Below are 17779 nucleotides of genomic sequence, written 5' to 3' on the forward strand. Positions count from 1 at the left end.
TTTTGTTATGGACATGGCAAAAAAGTTTTTGCGGACTGCCTGGAATTTCTGGATGGTATTTTTTTTACTATATTTTGTGCATTATTTTGTAAAATGAATGACGTTATACAAAACTTCCAACTAAACCTGCAATAAAATTGGGTCCAACTCCCTGCAAGTGCAGGATTCCTAAATTATCCAGTTATGTTATCGAGCCCTCACTTGAAGATTATCACTGTCAAAAAGTTTTTCCTAATGTCTAATCTGTATCTCTTTCATTTTAGTTTCATCCTATTGTTTCTTGTATTTCCTTGTACTAATGAGAAAAGGGTAGTTCCCTCTGCACTGTGACTACCTTTCAGATATTTATAAACCACTCTTAAAGGGACTCTATGAGCAGGTTTCTTTCAGTAATCTGAAGACAGCATGCTGCAAAAGTTAAAACAAAGAATTCAGCCCTGCTTGTCTTATCTCAGTCTTTTTCTGTTTACCTGCTATATTAGTATAAGCCTCTTATCTTTTATCATTGGTTGGTCTCTGTAGCACATAAGCTTTAGGGTACCGTCACACTTTAGCGATGCTCCAGCGATCCCACCAGCGATCTGACCTGGTCAGGATCGCTGGTGCGTCGCTACATAGTCGCTGGTGAGCTGTCAATCAGGCAGATCTCACCAGCGACCAGTGACCAACCCCAGCCACCAGCGACGCGACCAGTACTTATTTACCCAATGTGTACTCCGGCTACGTGTGCAGGGAGCCGGCACTTGCAGTGTGAGAGCAGTGGATGCTAGTAACCAAGGTAAATATCGGCACTTCTCTTGGTTACCTGATATTTACCTTGGTTACAGCTTACCGCAGGCTGCCAGACGCCGACTCCCTGCAAAATTCAGATCGTTGCTCTCTCGCTGTCAAACACAGAGATGTGTGCTTCACAGCGGGAGAGCAACGTCCAAAAAATGAACCAGCACTGTGTGTAACTAGCAGCGATTTCACATAAGGGGCCAAATCGCTGCTCAGTGTCACACACAGCGAGATCGCTAATGAGGTCACTGGTGCGTCACAAAAACCGTGACTCAGCAGCGATCTTGCTAGCGATCTCGCTATGTGAGAAGTACCCCTTAGTCTGACTCTGCCCTTGCTGTGATTACCAGCTTTTGTCTTTGGAAATGTACACTGAAAGCCTAGTGTGTTTGATGACAGCTCTCCCAGCACTGTTACATGCAAAATCTCAAATCTTTCAATGTGTAAAACAGCTGCACACAACAAGTTAAGTGATACATTGTTGAACTCAGGGCCTTTTTGCCTACATTATGCTGCTGTCAGATGAGGACACCGAAAAACATAGTAGTCTATCCTAGTGCATTTATATCACATATATAACATTTATAAACAAAATGTACAGGCAATTTATTTAAAAATATGTACATTTTATTGAAATGAATCAATTAAAACCTTTTTCTTAAAAAAGGATAGTTAGGACAGTCATAACGTAGTGAAAAAGATCCCAAGGGTACACATAGTATGACAACAATAGACAATTGGTATACTGCTCAAAAAAGATATATGGATAGCTCCTTTTTTTCCCCACTAGAACCAAATATTTGGAAGATACATACAATTCATCCAGAATAAATCAAATATAAAGTGAAAAGTGCATGTACAAAAATGAAGTCACTATATGTTAAAAAAAATAAGGGAATAAGTATGTTCTATAGGGATATTGGTAAATAGTTGCTGCACATAGTAAAATATTTAAATTATATACATATATATATATATATAAATATATATATATATATATATATATATATATATATATATATATATATATATATATATACAGTGCCTACAAGTAGTATTCAACCCCCTGCAGATTTAGCAGGTTTACACATTCGGAATTAACTTGGCATTGTGACATTTGGACTGTAGATCAGCCTGGAAGTGTGAAATGCACTGCAGCAAAAAAGAATGTTATTTCTTTTTTTTTTTTTTTTTTTTTTTAAATTGTGAAAAGTTTATTCAGAGGGTCATTTATTATTCAACCCCTCAAACCACAAGAATTCTGTTTGGTTCCCCTAAAGTATTAAGAAGTATTTCAGGCACAAAGAACAATGAGCTTCACATGTTTGGATTAATTATCTCTTTTTCCAGCCGTTTCTGACTAATTAAGACCCTCCCCAAACTTGTGAACAGCACTCATACTTGGTCAACATGGGAAAGACAAAGGAGCATTCCAAGGCCATCGGAGACAAGATCGTGTAGGGTCACAAGCCTGGCAAGGGGTACAAAACCCTTTCCAAGGAGTTGGGCCTACCTGTCTCCACTGTTGGGAGCATCATCCGGAAGTGGAAGGCTTAAGAAACTACTGTTATCCTTCCACGGCCTGGACAGCCTTTGAAAGTTTCCACCCGTGCCGAGGCCAGGCTTGTCAGAAGAGTCAAGGCTAACCCAAGGACAACAAGGAAGGCGCTCCGGGAAGATCTCATGGCAGTGGGGACATTGGTTTCAGTCAATACCATAAGTAACATACTCCACCGCAATGGTCTCCGTTCCAGACGAGCCCGTAAGGTACCTTTACTTTCAAAGCGTCATGTCAAGGCTCGTCTACAGTTTGCTCATGATCACTTGGAGGACTCTGAGACAGACTGGTTCAAGGTTCTCTGGTCTGATGAGACCAAGATCGAGATCTTTGGTGCCAACCACACACGTGACGTTTGGAGACTGGATGGCACTGCATACGACCCCAAGAATACCATCCCTACAGTCAAGCATGGTGGTGACAGCATCATGCTGTGGGACTGTTTCTCAGCCAAGGGGCCTGTCCATCTGGTCCGCATCCATGGGAAGATGGATAGCACGGCCTACCTGGAAATTTTGGCCAAGAACCCCCTCTCCTCCATCAAGGATCTTAAGATGGGTCGTCATTTCATCTTCCAACAAGACAACGACCCAAAGCACACAGCCAAGAAAACCAAGGCCTGGTTCAAGAGGGAAAAAATCAAGGTGTTGCAGTGGCGTAGTCAGTCTCCTGACCTTAACCGAATTGAAAACTTGTGGAAGGAGCTCAAGATTAAAGTCCACATGAGACACCCAAAGAACCTAGATAACTTGGAGAAGATCTGCATGGAGGAGTGGGCCAAGATAACTCCAGAGACCTGTGCCGGCCTGATCAGGTCTTATAAAAGACGATTATTAGCTGTAATTGCAAACAAGGGTTATTCCACAAAATATTAAACCTAGGGGTTGAATAATAATTGACCCACACTTTTATGTTGAAAATTTATTAAAATTTAACTGAGCAACATAACTTGTTGGTTTGTAAGATTTATGCATCTGTTAATAAATCCTGCTCTTGTTTGAAGTTTGCAGGCTCTAACTTATTTGCATCTTATCAAACCTGCTAAATCTGCAGGGGGTTGAATACTACTTGTAGGCACTGTATATATATATATATATATATATATATATATATATATATATATATATATATATATATAATCCATTATACAGAGTCTATATGAACATACTGATGTGACAATAGTTGACAATGCATATGCTTCTCAAAAGAATAATAAATGGTTTTCCCTTTTTCCCATATTGAACAAATAGATTAATAGTTGGAAACTACTCACAAATCATGCACAATAGAATATAAAATGTAAAATGTAGAGTACATATACAGAATATAATTAGTATCTGCTCACAAATAGGGGAATGAGAATGTTCTATAGAACCACTGGTAAGTAGTTACTGTTTGTAGTTGAATGATTTGATCAAATAGTATATAGGTCAGCCATTTTGCAGAATGGATATCTGCATTTTGAAGATGTGTACATACCAGGCAGTAAATAAAGTAGGCCAGTCTTTGTGCAGAGTCTATGTGAACATCCTAGCTTAGTTAATAAATCAGTGGTAGTATATCAGTGTTTAGTAGAGGTGTACATACCAAGGACTCCATAGATGTTCACCAATGCACGTATTGCCGTTTTTCTCAAGAGAAACTAGCATTTTGTATACAGGTGTTAAATAAGCTGTCAGATGAGGTAGCAAAAACCTGCTGACAAATTCCCTTTTTTACGGTTCGGGGTTCTGTTATGCCTCAAACAGGTCTAGTCCAGTCATTGACTCCCACATTGGGGTCAGTTAACTCAGCAGCGCCACCTGGTCATTGCTTGAGGCATCAGGTGGCTAGAGTTTTGTACCATCCTCAGCCTAAGTGCTCATGCAGCCACACTGAGCATGTGCGTGATGTCATTGATGACAAGACGGCCACTGATTGGTCATCAGTGACATCAGCGATAAAGTGGCAGCCGCTGATTGGTCATCAGGACTTCAGCAATGATGTGGTAGCCCCTGTATGGCTGCAGCCGACGCCATTACCACATGCCATGTGGTCTGGGTCAGGGTGGTGGCTATAAAAGGTTTGTAGCTCTTCCCATGAGGGCGCGAGTGTCATTATACATGCTGACAGCAAAGGCTGCATTCCCAGCTGTCAGAGTGAGTGGGTTCCAGCGCCATTTTAGTCTGCAGGGCTTGTGGCAGACCTGTGTATGTATGCTAGTGTGATTCTGAATTTAGGGCAGCTGCCGGTACCAGGTATTCGTATCTGGATACAAGCTGTGTCTCGGCATGGTGAGGGATTAGGGTCCTTCCGGACAAGATGTGCACACGCCCAGTCTTCAGTGTCAGTGGCAGACTTGTGTGTATGTGTGTGTGCCAGCCATGGGTACCCAATAACGCTAACTGGGTGGCCTTCACGGTCTTACGTGCCACTGTACCCACGTGACCGGCTCAGTGGTTACGTTCCAGTTTTCCCAGTGACGCTAACTGGGTTACCTTTCGGTTATTGACGTGTTCCTACACACGTGACCGTTCTCTGTTGCGTTTTCGTTTCTTTTGACGTGTTCCTACACACATGACCATTTCTTGTGTACCTGTGAGGTTAACAGAGACATGCTACACGTAGGAGTGTGCCTCTACAACATCTGCTTTCTTTCCGTTGTGGTCTCCTGTGTTGCTGTAATTCGTCCTTCTGTCCTTAGTGGCTTTAACACCTGCCCGGCCGATGTGGCGCAACGATTGAGTTCATATTATTTTTATATTCAATCGGACCCTCCGTAACACCCTTTAAGTCTCCTCTCAGCTTTCTTTTTTCCAAAATAAACATTCCTAGTTCTTTTACCTGATCTTACTAGGCCATGGTTTGTAGACCTTCTACCATCTTGGTTGCTCATCTCTGGACTTGCTCCAATATATTGATGTCTTTCTTCAATTGGGGCGCCCAGAACTGCACACAGTATTCTAGGTGGGGTCTAACCAGGACAGAGTATAGGGGAATAATTACCTCTCTTGATCTAGATTCAATGCTTGTCTTAAAACATCCAAAAATGTTCTTAGCCTTTAGCTGCAGCACATGTTGAAGTCCTTTTCCCCTGTGTTACAGCATAGTTCTATTCTTCCCATACGGTATATGATTTTTACATTTCTATTACCCAGATGTAACAATATTAACATTCACCTCATCACATGGGTGTAAGGGGAGCAGCCAATCTAGAATATATTTATTATACTAAGATGGCTGTTTGTCTTGTAACCATTCTACAGAGCATGTATGAGTCACATTTGGCACTGATAGCCTATAACCATGCCAGTCCCTAACGTTCGCTCTATCCTACTCTATTACTGTGCTCGGCCTTGCCCTTACCTTGTTGACACAATTTTCCTCCTTAGCTTACTTTTGCTGGTCTCATCGCATGTGCATTGGCTGTTTGGATTTTGGTGAGTGTTCTAATTTACATTTTATCCTCCCATATGAGCACTTTGTTGAACATCAGCTATCTTATTCACTTATGTAACAATTTGATTTGGCACTTTTCTAAATATGTATATACTCCTCAACATTGAATTGCAACTAGAGAAGGGTGAACCCGTAGATGTTTGGATTCAGTGGGTCCGGCTTGATTTAAAAAAAACAAAACAAAATTTGACCTGAACCAGAACTTGAGCCCAAACCCCGAAAAAGACCTGAACTTATGTGTAATGTTAATAACTTAAGTGTTATGTTAGTAAGGCAAGGGGGCTGCAAAAGAAAGCAAAATGAAGATTAAAGAAAGACAGTTAAGGGCACTTTACACGCTGCAATCTTGCTAGCGATTGCTAGCGATGTTGAGCGCGATAGCACCTGCCCCCATCGTACATGCGTCATTTGGTGCTCACTGCCGTAGCGAACATTATCACTACGGCAGTGTCACATGCACATACCTTGTCAGCGACGTCGCTGTGACCGCCGAACAAACCCTCCCTCAAGGGGGAGGTGCGTTCGGCGTCATAGTGACGTCACTGCGGCGTCACTAAGCGGCCGGCCAATAGAAGCAGAGGGGTGGAGATGAGCGGGACGTAACATCCTGCCCACCTCCTTCATTACTCATTGCCGGTGGACGCAGTTAGGGGAGATGTTCGTCGCTCCTGCGGTGTCACACACAGCGATGTGTGATGCCGCAGGAACGACGAACAACATAGTACCTGTGGCAGCAGCGATATTAAGTAAATGAGCAACGTGTCAACGATCTCCGTTTTTGAACAATTTTGCAATCGTTGATCGTCGTTCATTGGTGTCACACTGCAATGTCACTACCGGCGCCGGATGTGCGTCACTAATGACGTGACCCCGACGATATATCGGTAGTGATGTCGCAGCGTGTAAAGCACCCTTTATACTTACCGAGTTTCCACGTGGCAGTCACACTGCTTCCGGGTTCTCATTAACTCCTATGAGCAGCTGTCTGTTTTATCTGCATTGGGTATCAAAATAAAAAGGACACCACACCATTCTTTCTAATTATTTATTTATTTTTATACTCCACTTCGGGACCCAGACAGCTTGTGTGAGGGCAACCAATCAGAGATGCTGGCACACCAGCAGTCTGACTGCAACCGATCACAGAGGCTGTCACAGACAGTGGATGGGGGATTCAGTGAATATTCATAAGCTTTAATGAGTGTAAGCAGTGTGACAGCCACGCGAAAACTCGGTAAGTGTAACTTTCCTGCTTTAATCCCCGCTTTGCTTCCTTTCTGTTTTCTTTTATTTATTTTTATTGGGGTGGCCTGAATCCAAACAGTAAAATGGACTTCCCTGAGAAGTCTGCATTTGGGTTCCATGCATGGACATTAAGTGTCCAGTACGAACCCCAAACTTTACAGGTCGGGTTCACCCATCACTAATTTCAATACCAGGAAGTAAAAGCCATAAGGTTATGCAAATCCAAGAAGTAGCAGGTGTTGCTAAGATCTGCAAATTAACACATTTTCAAGCACCTAGATTCAACCTATGGCATGCAAAAAGGCATGAAAGGCAAATTGAAAGCAATTTTTTTGCCATGTAAAACCTCAAAAATCAGACCAAGTCGTGAGGGATTTTTGTGTGATGCCTCAAATTCATGAATCACTATTCAACTGCCACTTGCAACCACTTGTTTGAAATTGATAGGGATAGAATCCTTTAACTGACAAACTTTGGTTTGTCACTCTGGTAGATCACTATGTGTAAGGTTCGAGATGTCAGCACTGTTCAAAGATGTGTGTCCAAGTGGTTGAAGGAACAATGACGAAGTGCAATGACAGTAAAGTAAAACAGACAGCTTCAGGCTGCAACCCTCAGCTGTCTGCTTTACCTTGGCTGGTTATAACAAATATAGAGGATCCCACTCTGTTTTTCAAAATTATTTATTTAAATAATGTTTTTTAAAATGGTGTGGGGCCCTCCTTATTTTTGATAACCTGCCAAGGTAAAGTAGACAGCTGGGGGCTGGTATTATCAGGCTGCGAAGGCCTATGGTTATTGAGCCCTTCCCAGCCTGAAAAATATAAGCCCGCAGCCACCCCAGAAGTGGCGCATCCATTAGATGCATCACTTCTGGCCCTTTACCTAGCTTTTCCCGATTGCCCTGGTGCATTAGTAATCAGTGTAATAGTTGTGGGGTTGATATCAGCTGTAAATTCACAGGTGACATCAAGCCCAGGGGTTAATAAAGAATAGGCATCTCTACTACTAACCCAGCAAGTATAGATTTTAAAACACACAGACACTAGGAAAAAAAGTTTATTTGAATAAAGACTCCCCCACACTCCCTTTTTCACCAATTTATCACTTCTGTGACCTCTGAGATCCAGTAATGTCACGTCAACCTCCAGTGAAACTCCGCCAACAGCCCAGTCACTCAGGGAGACTGGAGCCGGCCTCGGTGATGTCAGGTCAGCTTGAAGTTGATATGACATCACTGGATCTCAGAGGTCACGTAACCCGGAGGTCACACGATGGGGTTGAGCAGACCGCAATAGCGCTGCTCTGAGGCACTATTGCTAACAAAAGGTATTTGAGAGAAGCCTTATTTCTGAACGATATATTGATGTGGCTAGTAAAGCTTAGTAGTGAACCACCCCTTTATACAGTGGTTCATTGGAGTCCTAGGAGACCATGTAATGTTATACCTGTCTTTTCCAGGCGCATAGTGGTTTTGCAGAATAATAATTATGAGCAAATTTATTTGCATCAGTTTTAGAGAAAATCATCACAGCTCGGGAATTTGAATTCCAAACAATCTGCTCATCTCTTTTGAGTAGTTGTTTTAAGTTAAAAGCAACTAATAATGAAATTGTACCAAGTAAAGAGAGTTGATTAGACGAAGTAGCTTACTGTAAAATAATTGAATGTGTAACCCATATCTGTCTTTTTTCTTCAGTTATGGTATAATAATTAATTTATTCACTGTCTAGTGTCCAAAACTCTTCAGGAATCCATTGCATGTGTCACAGACAGATATCTAAAGTCAAAACTGATCTCCCCGGACACTAAGTTTATAATGATTGTTTCAATTTTTATCATGCTTTACCATCCTAGATTTTTGTACTTTCCTGCTTACGATGGTAGGACAGAACAGATGTAAAGAGGACCTGAGTGACTACATTCTCCCATTGATACAAATATTTTAGATAAACCAGCTCCTGGGTGCGTTATCTTCAACGAGCTTATAAAACGGACTAAAACCTCTTAAGATTTCAGATTGTGGTGTATTACATACCCAGATTTGAAGCATGTCCCTAGGATCAATTTCTTAACCATTTGCATAGGATAAATGAAAATGTATTTCTTGTAGTCTTTATTAAAGCATATTAGAAAAAAGCTATATATTATATATTGTTAAAATTCCGAAGAGGCAGGTGCCTTTTTATTCAAATCATATTTGACAGTCAAATGACAGGTTTAGTAAAGTATTTATTGTGTCTTGTTACAGTGACTTCATTTGACTGAATCAAATATGAAGCTCAACAAAATGCTAGGAACACATTTCACCTGTTTATATCAATATATACTGTAAATATATGTAAATTATGCAGTGTGGGTTTTCATATGTTGGTATCCCAATGTATAGCTAGGCAAAAGTTGCCTCTCTAATGACTCAGGGCATGTTGGCACTTGTACAGAAGCTCCTCACCCTGTTGTGTGCTTACACATGCTATATATTATAGGAAAGGAAAATGTGTAAGTGATCTTAGACAGGTAACACTGTTGATACGCTTTTCCAGAAGGCACCTCTGTTATTTAAAACTACTCTTAAAAATACTTAACAAAGAAGTGTGAAACAACTGAAAATATGTCTTATATTCTAGGTTCTTCAAAGTAGCCACCTTTTGCTTTGATTGCTGCTTTGCACACTCTTGGCATTCTCTGGATGAGCTCAAGAGGTAGTCACCGGAAATTGTTTTCACTTCACAGGTGTGCCCTGTCAAGTTTAATAAGTGGGATTTCTTGCCTTATAAATGGGGTTGGGACCATCAGTTGTGTTGTGGAGACGTCTGGTGGATACACAGCTGATAGTCCTACTGAATAGACAGAATTTGTATTATGGCAAGAAAAAAGCAGCTAAGTAAAGAAAAATGAGTGGCCATCATTACTTTAAGAAATGAAGGTCAATCAGTCCTAAAAATTGAGAAAACTTTGAAAGTGTCACCAAGTGCAGTGGCAAAAACCATCAAACGCTACAAAGAAACTGGCTCACATGAGGACCGCCCCAGGAAAAGAAGACCAAGAGTCACCTCTGCTGTGGAGGATAAGTTTATCCGAGTCACCAGCCTCAGAAATCACAAGTTAATAGCAGCTCAGATTAGAGACCAGGTCAATGCCACACAGAGTTCTAGCAGCAAACACATCTCTAGAACAACTGTTAAGAGGAGACTTTGTGCAGCAGGCCTTCATGGTAAAATAGCTGCTAGGAAAACACTGCTAAGAACAGGCAACAAGCAGAAGAGACTTGTTTGGACTAAAGAACACAAGGAATGGACATTAGACCAGTGGAAATCTGTGCTTTGGTCTGATGAGTCCAAATTTGAGATCTTTGGATCCAACCACTGTGTCTTTGTGCGATGCAGAAAAGGTGAAAGGGTGGACTCTACATGCCTGTTTCCCATCGTGAAGCATGGAGGAGGAGGTGTGATGGTGTGGGGGTGCTTTGCTAGTGACACTGTTGGGGATTTATTCAAAATTGAAGGCATACTGAGCCAGCATGGCTACCACAGCATCCTGCAGCAGCATACTATTCCATCCGGTTTGCGTTTAGTTAGACCAGCATTTAATTTTCAACAGGACAATGACCCCAAACACACCTCCAGGCTGTGTAAGGGCTATTTGACTAAGACGGAGAGTGATGGGGTGCTATGCCAGATGACCTGGCCTCCACAATAGCCAGACGTGAACCCAATCGAGATGGTTTGGGGTGAGCTGGACCGCAGAGTGAAGGCAAAGGGCCAACAAGTGCTAAGCATCTCTGGGAACTCCTGTTGGAAGACCATTTCTGGTGAAGCTCATCCAGAGAATGCCAAGACAGAGTGTGCAAAGCAGTAATAAAAGCAAAAAGTGGCTACTTTGAGGAACCTAGAATATAAGACATATTTTCAGTTGTTTCACACTTTTTTGTTAAGTATTTCATTCCACATGTGTTAATTCATAATTTTGATGCCTTCAATGTGAATCTACAATTTTCAGAGTCCTGAAAATAAAGAAAACTCTTTGAATCTTTGAATGAGAAGGTGTGTCCAAACTTTTGGTCTGTACTATATATAGAGAGAGAAAGAGAGAGAGAGAGAGATTATGTCTTTATTTTTTTAATAGTAGACAATACAGTTAAAAGATAATGAAAAGCAAATTCTCACTTTTATTGATTTACCATCATTTTTTAAATATCCATTTATGCCATTTATACCCATTTGATTACAGAAAATAGAAATTAACAATTTCAATGAAAACAATAATTTGATATGTAAAAACATAGGCAATTGGACACAAAACTCCATAGTTTATTACAAAGTCGTCTAAAAGATGTTTTGTTTAAAAATTATTTTTCAGTAAAAAAATATTCACAAGAAGATATTTCATGGCCTGGTCAACTGAGCATAAACAGCAGGTGAAATAAGTATTGCACATTTCACCAGTTTTCTAAGTAAATATATTTCTAAAGGTACCATTGACAAATGTTCCAGATGTCAGTAATAACCCATCCGATTCACACGGACAAATAAATTGACAAATAAATAAAACCATAGATTTACATACATTTAGTAAACTGTAATAATGTAAAATGAGACAAGAAAAACTTATTAAACACATGACAAAAGAGAACGTATGGCAGAAGCACTAGTGAATAAAGACGCTAATAGGGTATTACTGAAATTTTTGTAATACTTCGTACACAAGCTTTTGTTGATGATGACAACTTCAAGATGCTTTCTAAATAGAGAAATTAGTTGCATTCATATTCATTTCTCTGTTGTAATTTCACACAAACACTCTTACAATCCTGAAGCTTCCATCGGCTCCATCTATGAACTCTCAGCTTTATATGGCAGCAGATTTTCATCAAGAATGTCTTGGTACATTTGTCCATTCATTCATCCTTCCTTCATTTATCGAGTTTGTCAGTGCCATATTTTGAAATACACCCTCAACTCCAAACTTCACTGTTGATATGATATTTTGGGGGAATATGCAGTGTTTTTTGGCCTCCAAACATGGTGTGCATTATGATAGCCAAAGAGTTCAATTTTGGTCTCATCTGACCAGACTATATTCTCCCAGTATTTCACAAGTTAAACTTTAAACACGCTTGAACATGCTTTTTGTTCAGCAATTGAGTGTGCATACAGGCCATGGAGGTTGAGAACATTACTTATTTTCTTTAAAATACTTTAAAGTACCTGTACCTGTTGATTTCAGGTCTTTCTGTAGCTGTCAACAGATGGGCCTTGGCTCTTGGACATCTCTTCTGAATATTTTTCACAATTCTGTCAGAAATCTTGCGGAGAGCACTTGGTTGTTGCTAGTTTATGGAGATATTATTATGTTCTTTCCACTTCTGGATTATGACCGCAACAGTGCTCACTGGGACCTTCAGTAGATTAGAAATGCTTCTGTAACCAATACCATCAGTGTATTTTTCAACATTAATGTTGTAAAGATCTTGAGAAAGCTAATTAGTTTTACCCATCATGAGATGTTTCTTGTTTGGCACCTTGGTAATAAGACACCTTATTATAGGCCATCAGTTGAACCAGCTGATAATATTTTTTACTAAGAGGCAAAAAAAAAGACTTTCCAAGGCTTTTTGCATCTCTTTTCTTCATGTGTTCGATACTTTTTCCCTGTGTTATATCTTGTTATCAAAACGTATGGAGGGAACACTGGCTAATAAAGGTGCAATAGGTGCAAATAGCCTCTTATCCAATGAATGCTGGTCCAGACAAAGGGAAATTGTGCTCACCTGCTGTAGTTGTGTGACACACAATAATATATGAGTGAAGCAGATGTAGCTGCTGCAGATCCAGAGAACAAGAGAAAAAAAAATGTCTACTCTGCTGATAAAGACTTCATCATGGAAGAGTCCAGGAAACAATTGATCAATTGTGGTAATTAATATATTATAATTACTTAATTTATGAACATATATGTTAGGGCCAGGTGGACGGGCAGACCCAGGAGGTGGATCCACTGGGCCGAACTCCTTGATGATGGTAAGGGGTCCGGTAGCTGGAGCACTACAGGTAGCAGGACAGTCCGTGCACAAGAGTATAATGGAGAAGTCCCTGGGACCACGGAGTCACTGATGGTAGTCCGGGTGACGAAGCTCAGGTTCGGAAGCCGAGATGATGTCAGGCGGAGTCCGGAACCGTTGGAGCGAGATGACGGGTCACCGCAGGGATCAGAGATGGTACGGACTGTCAGGATGGCAGACAGACAGTGTTCGGGGTTTGGGATTCGGCAGGACCGGATGGCAAGGCAGGATCGGCTCTAGAAGAGAGAGAGGTGAGTATCTCACAGGAACACAAGGAGACCTGACTCCTAGCTTGGGAAACACGAAGAACAGGCCCCACCCACTTGGACACTAAACCCCTTTATACCCTGTACCTGTGTGCTTCATTTCCTGTCAGTGGACGCTGGCCCTTTAAGAAAGGGTCAATGACCACGCGCGCGCCCTAATGCGCATGCGCGAGTCCCGGGTGCCAGAAGCCAGAGCAGGAAGCGGTGAGGAGGAAGCAGCAGAGCCGGGTTGGGGCTGAGAAACCGACGGGCGCCGGGAGCGGGGACCAGGACACCTGGGAAGCGCAGGCAATGGGGGCTGGAGACCGGGGAGCGGCGGAGACCGGACAGAAGAACCGGGGAGCGACGCAGGGAAGCCAGGGAGCGTGGCAGGTGAGCCGGAGAGCAGGGCAGGGGACCCGGGGAGCGTGACAATATATAGTTTGATTCCTTGCCTGTGCGTGCCTTGGATCAGTTGTTGGAGACATTTATTGACAAAATTCATGTCATTAGCATCGTTAGAAATATATTTACTTATAATATTGGTGATGTGTTTGATACTTATTTCATTTGCTGTATGTTAAATGGCTGTAATGGATGAAGAGGAATAGTCTTTTTTTTACAAATTTTCAGTCATTTCCTCTAACAATTTTTTTTTTAAAAAAAACTCTGTATGCAAATACCCTTAGTAAAGGTGTCTGATATTTTTAAGTCAAGTCTCTAGCATGAGTACCCATTAGAGACATGGTATGATTAGCACATCTTTATCCATCGGCTAGAACATTGGTCCATGGCCACTGCATAGGTGCAGAATAACCATCTTTGATCTTCCGGCATCTTCGGCTCTTCTTTTGATTAGCCGGCTGTGTGCCGCTATTCATATATCTTGCCATAACGGTGATGACACGTCATGCTGCTGTAAGAGGGTGGTCACAACCCCAGAGAGAGAGAAGATGCCCCCCTGAAGACATCACATAGTTGTGAAGCATTTATTAAATGTGTTGTATGGGGTTATTAATGTATTGTTACAATAATGTGGGTTTTATGGGGCTTCCACTTAATGTCACACAAGAGTAGGACACTAACACTAGGAACAGGCATAGGTATGAAGTTGAAGGCTAAATCTGCCTGGTAATAGACAGTTGGGAATTTGAAATTAGCCTATAAGGGAGTAGCTGATGCATAGATAAAGAGACTGTTTCTGTGGAGACATCAGTTAGGGCCCAGCCTGGGTCGGAGTCAGGCCTCATGCCTGTGGAGCAGCAAAGTCGCTGGCTATGTGGGACTCGTAACAAGGAAAGTGGAGATAAAGTTACAGTGGTGTGCAGATAGAGACTGTTGAAGTTAGTTTAGCTTGGGACACAAGACAGAGCAGAAGCAAGGGGATTTGAAAGAAACCAGAATGAAGGAAAGTGGGACACCTCTGATGATGGAGTAAAGGTGACACAGGAGAGAGGGAGCTGCCAAGAGAGACACAATTTGGACCATACTACTGAGTCCTGAGGCTGGCACAGGATCCTGCAGCTGGAGGCCTGAGAAAGTCTGGGGAAAGATTGTGGCTTGCTGGGAAGCAGTGCAGCAAATAGGGGTAAGCCCTACAGGCACCTTTTTGAGACTGTGGTGTGGAGTAGTGTCCGAGTGCACTGTATCCAGTAGCTCATTTCAGTGGCGGCCCTGAACTACCTGTGTGAGGTCATGGTGACCAGTCTCAAAGCCTGTAACAGTACGCACCTACCAGAGGTGAGAAAAAAAGAAGGATGGAGTTAATGTACAGCTTTATTAAAGAAACCTGTTTAAGTTGCCTGGTTATCTTGGACGATTCCTTGTTGCTAAGGACAATGCCGGTGATCAGGAGGACCACTGTGCTGGAGAAACCAGGTATTTACCTGTGGGAATATTCCCAGCCCTCCATATTCCCCTTACTTCTTGATCCATGTGCTCCCGTGTTTTCTGTGACGGCTGCGACCGGGGTGCACTTGGTGCTCTCCGGGTACGGGACCGCGACTACTGCTGAGGCGCCCCCTGCAAACCGTTACACTGCCTAATCAATAGAAAATCCATGGATGCTGGCGTATAACAGGATGTATATCTACTCCTATGCAGTATCCCAGGCCACTGTTGTGGCAGATGGAATGGGAAATATGAATCAATTTGCACCAACTGTAATATTTACCATAGGATCAGATGCAAGAAAACAAACTTCTTTTTGTAATAGACATTGCAGCAATAAACAATACTGAGATTTTAGAGAATCTAAACACAGTTTTTACATTTATAGTATATGCACCCTTTTTTCAAGTGAATGGCTGTAATAACAAAATCCAAAAAATGAGTGACCAATATAGCCACCTTTCTTTATGATGACACTCAACAGCCTATCATCCATAGATTCTGTCAGTTGCTTGATCTGTTTATGATCAACATTGCGTACAGCAGCTGTCGCGGGCGGAGGAGGGGGCGCTGTGCTCTCCCTCTGCTCGGGTCCGGCTGCCGCTGCTGCTGCGGCCTCTGCTGCTCGGTGGCTCGAGCGTTGTGCTGGATCCCGGGGACTCGAGCAGCGCTCCTCGCCCGTGAGTGAAAAGGGGATTGGTTTTTGGGGATTTATTGTCCGTGACGCCACCCACGGTTGTGGTGATTGTGTGGACACCACCGCTGCTCTGTATGGGGATCCCGGGAGTGATGGTATGGAGCAGCTAGATGTTGGCCCTCCCCTCTGTGGGTAGGGGGGTTGGTGGTCCCGGGGCCCGATGATGGAGAGTTAGGATGGTTGACAGGCGGGTTATGGGGCCTGTTGAGGTGCAGGGGCGCAGGGGCAGCGCTGTGCCGCACGGCACGGAGGTACTCACTCAGCCCAAGGATGATGACACAGTTCACGGTAAACAAGCGGCTGGTTGGACGGCTCCCTCGGACGGCTGCGGTGTTGATGTTCCCTGCAAGTTAGCGGTGACTGTCTCTTTTCTGCACCTAAATACGGTTGTTGGTAGCGATGGATTCCCACCGGTAACCCGCTCCCCAGCTTGGATATGAGCCGGAGGAGCCCCTCTTTTGCCCGCAGGCGCTGGCCCTGAGAAACTGGTGCCTTGGCGGTGGCGGTGTCTCTCCAATATGGTTGGGCGGTTGCCTTCAATTGGGACTTTGGCTGTTGGGAGACCCAGGAGGTCCCCTTCACTGACGGATTTGACAAATTCACGGCGACTCCTAGCCTTGCCGGGATCCGAAAGGCCCCTGACAATGGTGCTGGCTTCTCTTCGTATACCGCCCGGTACCGCCGGGCCACCACCCGTCCACAGTCCTTTCGGCAACCTCCGATCAGCCTCTCTTGCAAACGGTCACCGCCGTCTGCCAAACTTGCTGTCTCAGTCCGGGGCACACACCCGGACCAACTTCAGGCTCACTCAACTGTCACTTTCTCTTCCACCTTAACGCCTCTCTCTTGCTCCTCTCCCACTTCACTTCAACTGCAGACCTAATCTCCTCTCACTTCCTCCTCCAAACTCTAACTTCAACTCCTCTGCCTGGTTTTCCCGCCTCCAGGACTGTGAACTCCTCGGTGGGCGGAGCCAACCACCTGGTCCACCCCCTGGTGTGGACATCAGCCCCTGGAGGAAGGCAACAAGGGTTTTGTGTTCTGACCTTGGTGTTCCTGCAGGGAATGTGGGGTGTGTGGTGGTGTCAGGACCTGTGACCCCTGGCTTGCCCAGGGCGTCACATTCCCCCTTAGCAAAACGCAGACCGTCCTCGGGCTGCCCGTCCAACACCGGTTTTATTTTTCTGAAAAAGATAAGAAAAACAAGACATTCAAGTATAGTAACATCATCCCACAGTGGGAGGCACTTTGCTTAAACGTTACGGTAACATTTTAACGGTTGCTGCCACCGCTCTCTCCCACCCAAGTAACCTGGCCCTGATGCTGCCTCTAAGAAACAGGCAGCACCCCTTGACCCCAGTCCTGAACCAAATTACCCGAGCGGGATCTGTCCTTACCCTCCAGAGAGTAGCCACCGGTTCTGGTGGTGGCTGGGCCCCAGCCTGCTCCACTGCGGGCCCTCCCTCCAACCTGCTTCTCCGGAGGCGGTAACGGTAGCTGCAACAAACATATTTTATTTACATGCCACTAACGTTTGTGGTTGCCCTGCAAGTTCCCGGGCCTGTTCATAGAGAGTTCCCTATGCATAAAATGTGGATGGTCCCCACGGGGACAACGGTGCCGGCAACGGCCGGTTCAATCACGGTTGCTGACAATCAGATGAGACTTTGGTGATCACTTTCATTTTCTCATAACTTTCAAACTTTTAAACACACACACAGGTGGTCCCAACGGGGACAACTGCAGCCGGCCTCCACTGACCTTGAGGCGGCTACCACCACAGAGGGTCGGCCCACTCAGGGACCGAACGGTACATGGGGTTCTCCTTCCATCGGCAGTTCAACCCTGAACCACTGACAGCCGTT

The 17779-nt window shown here is 43.6% G+C and overlaps 1 protein-coding gene across 4 annotated transcripts in view; it reads left to right on the top strand.

The window, feature by feature from the left end:
- The window catches only part of SEMA6A (semaphorin 6A), a 327645-nt gene that overhangs the window by 265242 nt on the left and 44624 nt on the right, over positions 1–17779 (top strand). The window lies entirely within an intron of this gene.

This window comes from Anomaloglossus baeobatrachus, chromosome 1 (genome assembly GCF_048569485.1).
Source record: "Anomaloglossus baeobatrachus isolate aAnoBae1 chromosome 1, aAnoBae1.hap1, whole genome shotgun sequence".
In the NCBI taxonomy this organism is placed as follows: Eukaryota; Metazoa; Chordata; class Amphibia; order Anura; family Aromobatidae; genus Anomaloglossus; species Anomaloglossus baeobatrachus.